General features: G+C 49.7%; 1 protein-coding gene across 6 annotated transcripts in view; it reads left to right on the top strand.

Moving 5' to 3' along the window:
- The window catches only part of STARD8 (StAR related lipid transfer domain containing 8), an 83,667-nt gene that overhangs the window by 42,620 nt on the left and 28,742 nt on the right, over nt 1-12,305 (top strand). For 2 of the 6 annotated variants that reach the window (XM_079765066.1, XM_079765067.1), the window contains exon 1: nt 8,087-8,265. The exons of 1 other annotated variant lie outside the window; for it this stretch is intronic. The gene's annotated coding sequence lies outside the window, so the exon portion shown is untranslated. Of the gene's footprint in view, nt 1-8,086; nt 8,266-12,305 lie in introns of those variants that run through there. 3 more of the 6 variants (XM_079765063.1, XM_079765065.1, XM_079765064.1) reach the window with 2 other exon arrangements.

Genomic DNA, 12,305 nt, shown 5'->3' on the forward strand with positions numbered 1-12,305 from the left:
GCTTGCTGTGGGTGGAGGTTAGGAATAAGGGAATTTAAGTTATGTAATTTAGGGTCCTGGGTCCAGACTTTTTTTGTGTGGTAGATCTCCAGTGTGGATATCTTTGAGAAAAAAAGCAAATCTTTATTTACAGACACTGTATTCTGGCATCATGCTCAGCCCCTTTGTATCCTCACAACAGTCCTGCCACGTAGAGATAATTGTTCCCCTTAGATAATTGCTAAGTCATCTGCATTCTTCGGCCTTAGTTTTGCATCTGTAACATAAGAGCGTCTATATGGCATGCTTCTCTATGAGTTCAGGATATTCTTGGCACTAGAAGGGTTTCAACGTGTCCTTGTTGGAATCCAAGTTCCCCTTGCTCTGGTCAGACAGAAACCCTAGTGGGTGATGAGATGTGACTGAGTGCCTAGATAGTGGGAGCCATGTCCCTCCCCTATTTCCTGAGTTCTGCTGCTTCAGCCTTCTGCATCTGACTGTTGCATAAGATCTTCGGCCATGTTATATGTTTTGGTGAAATTTGAGCTAGAGAGGCAGTGGAGGGGCTGACCCAGAGACTAAGAAGACTCTCACTCTCTCACAATGGGGTAGAAGAGTAGGAAGGAGTGGGGTTGGTGTTGAGACACCTCTCAAATAGGGGGCCAGGGTGGAAGGGGTCGGTGGGTGACTCCAACCCTGGAGATGAGCTCCCAGGGTGGTAGGGAACCAGATTATAGGAGCTAAATGATTTGAGGCCAGTGTGGGTTAGAGAAGGGGGGGGGGGTGGTTACCGCTCAAGGTGGGGGCGTGGAACTTTCTAGTTGCTATGAAGGGCAGGGCAACCGGGCCTTGGCTCCCTCAGCCCCGCCCTGCCGCGGCACTTACCGGGCTGTTGGCTCAGTCTGGATGCAACCAGGGAGGCGCCAGGGACCCGGCTAGCTGCCTGCAGGCTTCAGAGCCTCCACCAACCTATGGCTGAGGCGCAGGGCTGGGGTCAGCCACAGGGCTTCGGAAGCCAGGGTCGTGGGCTCTAAGGACGGGATGGGGTGTGAACGGCACCAGGGGCGACCCGCCCCGCTGGAAACAAGGTGAATGGAGAGGGGAGGACCCTGACAGGAGGTCAGGGCTCCGCTGCAATTGGCCTAGAGCTTCGGTGCTGCGGTTCTCGCTGCTCTGCTAAGTTCCCAGCCCCTTAGTCTTTGGTCTCAGTCTTGTTTTCATCTGTTAGTCTTATGTCCATCCGTTTGTCTCAACCCCACCCCTAGCTAGCAGTCCTCCTTTTTCAGACCTTCCACCTCAGCTTGCCTGCTTTCTTCTAATTCTTAGCCAGCTCTTGTTCTGTCCAAAGGTGTCCTGTCTTTATTCCTACTGTCCTCGCTTTGTTCCTACCCAGCTCTCTCTGCCTTCATCCTCCACTCAAAAAGAATATTATTTAATAAACAGTGTGTCCCCATCCCCTTATTCCTACAGCACTTTCTTTGTCTCTACCTCTGTTGTTGCACTCCCACTCTCCTGTTTGTCTTCCTGTCCCACTATGTGTCTGTATTTTCACCTCTTCATTCCATTGTTTATCTGTCTGCCCTATCTTTTTGTCTCCACATTCTTGGGTCTCACTACCTATTGCGTAGCTCCCTACACACCCCTCCCTCACGCCCCTTACTTCCTAGCTTTGTCTCCTAGTTGCATGACCCAGCTCAGCTACCCTGACAGCACATTTTTGGTCATCTCAAATGGACTAAAAGCTCTATCCCAAGGCCTGTTTTCACTCAAACAGGTTTCCCAGAGTGCCTGGCACTTTGTCTTTTAAACAAATATATATTTCTTTGAGGACTTAAAAAAAATTTCTCTGCTCTGCCTGTTCCTTTTCCCCAGTAAATTCTTCCTTGCCCCTGCCCAAATGGCAGGGAGGAAATAGCAAATTGGGTTGGGTTTCTTGACATAGATTTGTCATGGAACATGAACACACTAAAGGACAGGGCCTGTGGAGATGCTCAGATCAGACCCTCTGATTATACATATGTGGACATTGAGGCTCAGAGAGGGTGACACTCTAAGCAAGGTCATACAGCATCTCCACAGAAGCAGGGCAGAAGCCAGAATTTCAGTGTCCTGCCCCTGATGTAGGAGCCTTGGTAGGGGTGGGATCCAGGAGCCACTTTCCTGGTGTTTCGTAAGGGCAGGAAGGGGGGTCTGTTGATCCAGAGACATAAGGTGTCCAACCTGGGAGCATTGCTGCCCTACCTCTCTCTCTGTCCTCTGGGACCTGACCTAGCTGCCCACCTACCTGGGTTGGTCATTCTCCATTTGGGGCTGCTGTTGCCTCTTCTACTGGTATAGCAGCTCCAGGAAGACAGGGACACCCCAGTTATTGGGACTATCTGTCCTGGTCTATAGTCCAGCCCTCCCCCCCCCCCACATTGGTGCCTGGGTGCCCATGTTGATAACAGGTTGATACATATGTATAGGGAAGCCCTAGCCCTGGCCCTGGCTGAGAGTTATATCAGAACTTTTTTTAGAGAGTAAATGAGAGAGGGAGGAAGGGAGGGACGGAGGGAGGGAGGAACAGAGAGAGAGTGTGGGTGGAGAATTGTACTTAGAGAAGGGCCCACTGAGAGGGAACAAGAATTCCAAGACCAAGAAGAGCCTAGACACTTTGTTGAGTGGTCCTCAAGCCTCATCACACATCCCAGGTCCTCTCTGATGTCATCCTGGGGCCTCTGTGGTTATTTTCAGGGAAAGGAGACAGGGTGGGTGGGTGTCCAGGGGTCCGGCTGTGTCTGCTTGAATTGAGATTGTTAAGTCCTAGAGACCCATAATCACAGGGTTGGACTGGGCCAGGCTTTGGGCATAGCCTGTAAAACTACACACTCCCCCAACTCCCCAGTAGCCCTCCAGCTTCATGGGCAACAGATTTGGTTGCACAGGGTGGGTGGGTGTCCAGGGGTCAGGCTGATTGATGCGGGAGCCTGTGGATAGGAAGGAAGAGCCTCATCTTTCCTCTTCTTCCATCTCCTCCTCACCCTCCCAGGTTTTGTCTTGGGAGCTCCTTCCCCGGAGGGACATGTGCAAAGGGTCCCAGGCAAGGGGGAAGGATCCTGAATTCTGTTCAGGGACTCTGGGTGTCCATTGCTGCAGGGTGAACTGGGGACAGTGCTGGAAGCAGAGGTCAGATCCCCAGTTTTCTAGGCCTGGGTGGCTTCAAGCTCCCTCCTTTTCCCTGCCTTTCACCTGAGCCCTCCCCCTTCCTTTTTTTCTCATTTTCCTCTGTTCTTTCTGGCCTGGCCCTCAGCTACTCCCCACCCCCAGAGAACATTCATGCCCTCACCACCCCCTTCCTCTGCAGAAGCTCCATAAATGTTGTTTTTCTGGGGGCTCCACCCCCACAGGAACACACAGAGAAGCTCACAGGAGCAGAGAATATGCTGGGAAGAAGGGGCCCTGGAAACCAGGGCCCATCTCTGTGTTTTTTTTTGTTTGTTTGTTCGTTTGTTTTTGTTGTTGTTGTTTGGCTTATTGTTTTTTGTTGTTTTTTTTTAAGATTAAGAAATGGAGCCTGGCCTGGAGGGAGCAAGCTTGAGGGCCTAAACTAAATCAGGCAGAGGGAACCTGTTGGGGAAGGGTAGAGAGAGGGTTCCTCTGACCTCAGCTGCTTGTATGTGTGCATGGGGAGGGTGTGAGGGGGTTTGTGTTAGAAGTGGGTTTGCCTTTACTCATCTTCCCTCATTACCCTGTGACCTTCCTCCGAGGTAGGTTGTGGAGGCGGTGGATATCCTGCTTTGGGTGTCTGTGCCACAATTCCCAAGAGCTCTGTCCAGGGTGACCTCACCTATTTGCTTAGGCCAAGGCAGGCAGACCTCCCTGTGGGAAGTGGGGAGAGGGGTCCTCCATCTGCCTCCAGCAGAGAACCTCTTGCTCCTTTGAGATGGGCCAGTAAAGCCAGGTCAGGGGCCCATCCTGGGTGTGAAATGGGACTCATCACACTGTCATGGCTTGGTGGGTCTGTTACATGGATGCTGGGAGCCCTCCCATCATCAAGCTGACATTTTGGTGTTTGTTGGGGGAAAGGAGATAGGCTTTTGGGTGTCTGGGGGAAGAGTCAGGGACAGGCACTGTGTGGGCCTTGGTTTTCTGCCTCTAATTTGCCTAGTTCAGGTGCCTGGAGGCCTGATGAGCTATCCCAACACTTTCCTCTCAATGGCTATAGGAGGCAGGTGGGAGGGAATGAGTGCCTCTGGGTCCTAGCTTAAGGAAGGGGAGCCCACAGAGGGTATGTGATCCCTGAAACTCTCCTGGCCTGTGCCTAACTCGGCCAATGCTCCAGCTCCCTGCACAGCCAGCCCAGGGCTGCCAGCCCAGCACAGAGTTCCTCCTTCCCTTCCAGGGTCTTTGGTGTGTGGGGTGAGCACCATAATGGTGGTCCCTGGGCTGAGAAAGAGTCTTTGTGCTCCTCTCAGGACCTAGTTTTCTATCCCTCACCTCCACTTAGCAATGCTCACTCAGTGGGCAATACCTGTGTCCCCCTCACCTTTGCAACCTCCTCTCACTACTGCCTCTCTATCTCCCCATGTCTGGCCCTACTCTGGCTGCCCCTTTTAATGCAAACCCCCTGCCACAGCCATGGCTCCTCAGAATTTCTTTTATGAGCTGTAACTAACTATCCCACGTTGTAGGTGTCTGATCAATAGCCGCCTTTAATGAGGCTGAGTGGGGGTCCCAAACAATCAGGAGGCAAGTTTTACCCTCCCAAGCCTGACTGGTGGGCTTTCGATGAGGCATGCAGGGATGTGTGTGCAAGTGTGAGGTCATGTGCTAGATGGGCCTGTCGGAGTGCAATTCATTTTCCCCTCAGACGTCTTTTCTCCCTTCTTCCTTCCCAGCTGAGTTTCCTGGAATTATTTGCTGCTGCTCCTTTAGCTCCATGGAAAAGAGTAGTGGAAGGGTCTGTTTGGTTCCTTCCCATGTTACCCTCATCCATTTCAGAGTGGGCCTAAGGGTCTGCCTGCAACAGTCTGCGGAACCCCCATTCCTAGGCAGGGAGGAGTGTAGGGACTGTTGTAATTGTTCAGGCACTTATTAGGACCCAGGTGTCTTGGAGTGAGGCTCAGGGTAATAGTATATGGAGTTTCTCTCTGCCACCGCCTAGAAGAAAAGGGCTGATTAGCCCTGGAAAAAGCTTGGCTTTGCAAGACATTCAGTGCCATCCTGCCAACTGTCACCACCCTTTACAGTATACCCTCATGTTCATTGTCTCAACTCTGCCTGCTAGGAATTGTTCTCTACCCTCATTTAACAGGTGAAGAGATTGATAGTAGGAGCATACAATGACTTGCCTTAGGTGACACAGCCAGAAAATGGTAGATTTGAGACTAGCACCCAGCTCTCCTACTTCCTGATCCAGGGCTGTCACCATGTCTAACATTTAGAAGCACTTTCTATGTGCCAGGCACCATTCAAAGTGTGATTTAGCCCTGTGGATCTGCTTAACAGCTGTGTGAGGTCAGGGTTGTGATTATTATCCACACTTTACAGATGAGGAAACAGAGACACTGAAAGTTGGAAAGTAATTTTCCCAACGTCACACAGCTAGTTAGCAGCAGAATTGGGCTTTGTCTGGCTTCAGAATCTACTATGCTGCCTTTTGCATGACACAGCTGGGCTGTGGTTGTAGTAGAATGAGGGTAGCCCCATGTCTTGGGCATAGAAAAACATGCATGCATGCACACACCCAAGGTTTTTTCACCTGCTCTCAGCCAGCCCTCATGCACTCTACGTTTTCTTGTCTGGTGGCTGAGCAGGCATCCAAGACAGCAGCAAAACTATAGGACACACACTCAAGAGCGGGGGCTTAATTTTAAGTGAGCTTCTGGCAAGAAAAAAATAGAGTCGGGGCTTGTGGAAAAAAACTATGCTAAGGAACTAAAGGCTCCAGTTTTCTCCAGAGCCACTCAAGATGCAGCCCAGAAAGGAGCTTGTGAAAAGAAACCATTTTCTCCTACATTCCAGGCACCGTCACAGAATACCGGTTATATGCAAGACTCTGGCTTAGGTTGGGAGGTGGTGGTGGCTTGGGGAGCAAAAAGTGGTGGTGGGATTGAAAGAGATGAGCTATCTTTGTCTTTCCAAAGGGGTTGAGTTCACCGTGCCTTTCTGAAGCTTGTGGGGTAAAGGAAGGAGATCAAACAAGACCCAAAGAAATAGCCCAGGCATTACTTGGGACACTTCAAAATGTCACAATGTGTGTGACAAATATTAGGATTGTAACTTTCTCTGACAATTGTGTGCACTCAAGTCGTTCAACAGGTGTTTTTATTGAGTACCTACTCTACGCCAGACACTGGGAAGCTCTTGTTCTAGTTATTTACAGCAATTGCTCTTTTTGTACCTTTTGTACTTTCTGTAGTTTTCTGGTTTGATTGCCTTAAAAAAAAAAGAACTGGTGTCTCAGAGCCCATCATATCTGATTTAGTTAAATGTATCTACTAAAAGATAAGTTTGGTTTGCTCATTATTCATATGATTGTAATTTCTTCATGGTTGTCCCTTCCATATCTTTAGGCATTCATTCACCTATTAGCAAGCATTACTGAGAAACTGCTGTACGCACTGTGCTTGGTGCCTTGGGGTGGAAGGAATTGGTTCTGACATGGTTTCCTGACCTTAGGGAAGCTATAGGATCATTGCAGGATGCACACTCTTATATCCTTCTAGCACTTCCCAGAAGCAAGACAAATTTGGCTCCAGCTCAAAGCCTTAGGGATGCTGACAGATATAACTGCCTGGACTCAGAAAGGAAGTCAGCTCCCTTCCCACCCATCATAAGGGTTCCTGACTCTGGGTAGGATTTTGTATCCATGAGTGAGTTCTGGTATACAGGCCTCATACACATCCAAGACCCACAGGGATGTGGCTCACCTTGAACAAAGTGCCACCTGCAGTCTTGCCATTGAGAGGAAAGGAGGGGTACACACTGGAGGTAGCCTTGCTTCATCATTTTTCTTCCGATTCTCATTAGGGCTAGCAGGGGAGGAAGGTAGGAGAATTCAAGTTTGGCTCTGCCATTGCTTCTGGTGACTTTAAGAAAGTTGCTGTCCTAACAATCACTAATTTTTGCTCTCATCTGTGTTGGGTACTCTAGCAAACAAATTACATGAATGCAGTCCCTGCTTTCTTGGTGCCTCAGTTTCATTTCTTCCCTCTGTTAGGTATGGAGAAAATAACCACGATGCAGGTATTGTCCCTGCCATGGATTTGCTGGGTAAACTTGAGTGAGTCATCTATTCTCGGTTTCTGTACTTGTAAATGTGGAGGATGGTGGTTGGATGTATGGGCTCTTGGGTACTCCCTTCCCTGGCTAATAGGAGTCCGCAATTCAATAATAAAACCAAGGTTGTGAACTTGTGCTGGAGCCTTGTGAGGAAAGGCAAGAGAGAAATCAAATCTTAACACTGTTCCTTAGTGAATTTAAACAGGCTTTCTGTGGCACTTGCTGTCACTACTCTTGGGAGCTCTCTCCTGCCATGATTAATGCAGATGCCTCCAGTTTGTACTTGGGGTAGAGAGCTGGGGGTAGCGGGAACATTGCAGAATGCTGGAGCCTGGCAAGGAGGGAATGGCAACTTCCTGCTCAAACACCTAACGTCCCAGTTCTCTCTTGGTTGCCTCTACTAATCTGAGATCTCATGGAAGTTGTGTTTTCTGAACTACTGGTAAATTATCTTCAGCAAGCTGCTGAACCTTCCCCTGCACATGGAATAAGTACTTAAATCCCCCACACGGTACCAGACACTTACAGACCTCAATAAATATTAGGCTGTGTCCCTGGCCCACTGGCTCCTGCTTCTTCACTTTCAGTCCCTGGCTCTCCGCTAGCGCCCTAACCCCCACCTCCCGCCGGGCCCCCATTGGTGTGACCTGAGGAAGAGGCAGGGGTGAGGGGATTGGAGGAACTGGAAGGCAGAGACCCGCCCACCACAATTTGTACGACTTTCTGAGGAGTCTGGTAGGCCGGACTGCACCCTCATTGGTCGAGGGACCTATACTTGGGCGGGGCGTCCCTACTGCCCTACTCGCTGCAGCTCCCACCCCACCTGCGAGGAGGGTGGCCTCGGGTTGACAACAGCTAAGCAGCCAAGACAGCTGCTTCTCTGGCTGGCACCTTTACCCGCGCCCGACCCCACGCTCTGCGCGTGCCCAGGACGGAGCAGTCCCGCCTGCGCTCATTTCCTGCTCCCTGGCACTGGCGACTGTGTCGGGGTCTCGGACCTGAGGCGGTGGACGCGGCCTCCTGGTAGGAGTTGGGGCGCGACCCACGCAGGGGAAGTGAGCCAAGCCACTTTCGCCCCTGGAATTTGGGGTCGGAGTCGCCGAAATTGGGGGGACCTTCTGAGCCTGCCGGCCGCGCTTCTCTCAGGGAAGCCCCACGAGTGGGGTGGTGGAAGACGGCTGCCCACCCGTTATTCCAGGGCTGGCCTGTAGCCATCGCTCTGGGATTTCTGAGGGGGCTGGAGCTGGGAGGTGGGGGTGGGGACTCCTGTCTCTGAACCCGGTCATGCCGCCTCTCCTACCCTCTCCTCTTTCCTCTGTTTTTGAGGGCATTTCCAGGAAGCCCCTGGTCGGGCGATATGGGCTTTCCCTAGGCTAGTGCCTTCCCTTCTGAGAAACGACCTGGATTTTCCTGGCATTAGGGTAGCTGAAGGGATCAAGCGAAAACCTTTGGATAAATTGCATCTTTCAGGGCTCATTTTCCTCATGAAGTTCAAAATGGTGTTGGATTAGAGAAATCCTGAGCCTTTTAGTAGAAGTTTTGGGGATTTCCAAATTAGAGAGCCTGGTGTTCTCCTAATTTCTCTTCTCTCAAGACTCTTTAAAGTTGAGCACTGAATTATGACTCAGAAAACCGGGGTTCAACCACTAATTCATGTGACCTTAGGAGAGTCATGCAACTTGTATGTGCCACAGTGTTTTCAACTGCCATTCAGGTAGTGCATTGGTTAGATTTTTGGGATCTAAAGGGCCAGTCTCTTCTGCCCTGAAATTTCGTGACTTGGTGCATGGGTCCAGGCTCCTAACTGGCAGGTAAAAAGTTGTCTTTGAGATGCTTGTGGTGAGAGAAATATGCAGATGGAAAGCTTTATGGTAATTATGTAGCTAAGCCAGCTAGAAAGCTAGCTGTGGTGGGGAGAGTGAACAGCCAGACTGAAGGTGAAGAAGGGTAGAGCCAACACAGACCCCCCACCCCCACCCCTGCCCCAGAGGTTGGGCTGGAGGGTCCTAGCTTGTTTCTTTCCCATTAGAAACACCCAGGTCTTCAGACCAGAGAAGAGGGTGATGAATCACTCCTAGGGCTATTTTCAAACCCTGACTCCTATTGTTTGACCTGTTCTCATCCCCACTCTAGAGGTTGCTGTCCCCACCCACCATCTGTCTTACTGCTTTCTGAATTTCCCCTTCACTTTCATCTTCTTGGGATGGAGGAAGTCAATTCTAATCTGGGTATTGAGAAGGCAGGCAGCCCAAGGGCACAGAAGGTGGTGGCTGCAGGTGGTTTCTGAGTGGTTGATGGACCAAGTGGGAAGGGTGTGATGGGATTGATGATGTTGGGAGCAGGGTCCTCTTTCACCCTAAAGGTAAGTCTATTATATTGCTGGACATTCTGGGATGGTTTTTGTTTTGGGGATTTGGCATTTGTCCAACTGTGTTCTGGCTTTAGGATTTGAGATTTTTGCTCCCTGGGCCTCTGTAATTAGGGCTAGAAAACACCATGTGGACAGAGTTTGTTTGGTTTCCCCTATTTGCTTGCTTTCTTACCACTCCTTAAGTGGCTCTTGAAGAATTATGCTAACCCTCTCTGTGTGTCTGTGGCTTTCCTCCATAATATGGAGAGAAAAGGCTGTTGGGAGATGACATCTGGAGGTGTTTAGAGCAAGAAGAGGGGCTGAAGATGTAAAAGGGGCTATGTACCCTGTGTGCGTGTTGAGGATGAGGCTTCCCTGTTAAAGCACAAACCTTCTGAGTTTGAGGAGAGGAGCAAAGAAAGTGGCACACAGATGCCCAAACTTTTACCCTCTCTCTCTTCCTAAAGTTTTAAAATTTAATTCTTAAGGCTACTGAAAGAACAGAGGACCCCTGGAGCCTAGGTATAGGTATAGCAGCAGTGACAGGAAAGCAAGAAGGTCCCAAGAGAGGAGTGGTTAGAGTCCCTGATCAGGATGCTATTGCAGCTGCTGGAGCTCTCTGTTGCAGCCATGGGAAGTTCAGATTCAATGATGGTAAGCTTAACAAAGGCAGGCCTGTGCCTCTACCTTCTGGAGCCGTGGTCGGCAAACTGCAGCTCGCGAGCCACATGCAGCTCTTTGGCCCCTTGAGTGTGGCTCTTCCACAAAATACCACGGCCCGGGCGAGTCTATTTTGAAGAAGTGGCATTAGAAGAAGTTTAAGTTTAAAAAATTTGGCTCTCAAAAGAAATTTCAATCGTTGTACTGTTGATATTTGTCTCTGTTGACTAATGAGTTTGCCGACCACTGTTCTGGGGGAAGGTGGAGTTAGGAGTCTCTGGCTAAAAGAAGGAGTTGTCTCTGACTTGAATAGAATAGGGAGAACTTTTCCCTTGGATTCTCAGTTTGGGTAGAATGAGTGTCATAACCTGGGTCTTTGGGAGGCCGTTATCAAGTAAAATAGAGATTGGTAATCTCAGAGATGCAATGGTTTTAGGAGGGGAAGTGTAAACTCCTCAACCCTGCAACCCTAAACAGAATAATTGAACATAGGGTTGGGCACACAGATGTTGTGTCAAGTGTTTATGAAGGCTCTATTCATCTGTGACTTAGGGTCTTGGTGTGTGTGTGTGTGGGGGGGGGGTGGTCCTGGTAAACTTGAATCAGTAGATTGAAAGCCATAGTCTGAAGTGCTGTGTTTGTATTCTGAGTATCTTCTTGCCCAGCCCTCCACCTTGGGAACTTGCATGCTGACTGTTGCTGTACCTATTACTTCAACTGGCAGGAATGATAGAACTGGATGCTAAGTTCCTTGGGGGTCCACGGTGGTATGCGGCAAAGAACAGGTGATCCAGGCTCTGCCGCTCTGCTTGACCTCTCAGTCTTGGTTTTCGCCTCACTTTTTCTACTTCACTAGATTAACTGAGGTGATCCATAACTACCAAGTGCTGCACAAATGATTAAGTCCAGGCTTATTGCTCAGTCTTTTGAAGAACATAGAATGTAACCCCATCTTCAGAGAATCTACCACCTAGTTTGGAAGTTAGTAGCATAAATAATACATGATATGTCAGGTCTTTACCTTGGAGAGGGCTTTTAAAATTTATTATAAACTAGAGGCCTGGTGCATGAAATTCATACATGGGTAGGGTCTCTAGACCTGGCCAGCAATTAGGGCTGATCAGGTTCCCTGCCTCCCCAGCTCCCTGCCTCCTCCTTCCCTCACTGCCTGTGTCTGCCGCCACCCACCCCTGGTTCCCCATCCCAGCCCAGGGCTGAGTCCTGATCAGGCGATCGGGACATGCCAGCCAGGGGAGGGGGGTACCGGGAGGTTGGCTGGCAGGCCCCATCAGCGATTGGGGCCTGTGGGCTGGGGGCAACTCCTGGTTGAGCATCTGCCCCCTGGTGGTCAGTGTGCATCATAGCGACCGGTTGTTCGGTTGTTCTGCCATAATGGTCGCTTAGGGATATATATATATATATATATATATATATATAATTTCAAACAAATATAAAAGTAGAGATGTTTGTTAGTGTACTAAGACCCCATGTACTCATCATTCAACTTCAATAGCCATTAGCCTGTGGCCAATCCTGCCCTAATTACACCTCCATCTTTCTTGTTATTTTGAAATGAATCCTAGACACCTTCTCAATTTATCCATAAATAGTTCAATATGTAGCTCTAAAAGAAAGGGACTCAGAAAATACAGTTATGGTACCACTATCACAACAAAAAGTCTCTTAATCCACCATGTATCCTGGCAGTTTTCTTATTTCCAATTGTTTAGGAGGACATTTTGCCCTGGGAGGCCTGACCAGGGAGCGAGTGCCTTTGATTAAGGGGAAGGTGACTGACAGAGGCAGTGATATTTGAGCTGAACCTTGGAAGAGAAGCTCAGGAAAGGTTCGAGCTGGAGGGATTATGGAGTTCTAGTCCTCATTTTACAGTGTATCCTCCCTGTCTCTGGGGCTCCAGCTCCGAGGCTTGTGGAGGCTTCTTGTGGAAACTCTGTACCTGGTTCTCTATTGGTAAATGAGAGTTTTCACTCTCTCCCTTGCCTTCCCAGTTCCAGGCCATCCAGGAGCTCAAGGTCAGCAGGCCTGGGAGAAT

Source organism: Cnephaeus nilssonii (genome assembly GCF_951640355.1).
Source record: "Cnephaeus nilssonii genome assembly, chromosome: X".
In the NCBI taxonomy this organism is placed as follows: Eukaryota; Metazoa; Chordata; class Mammalia; order Chiroptera; family Vespertilionidae; genus Cnephaeus; species Cnephaeus nilssonii.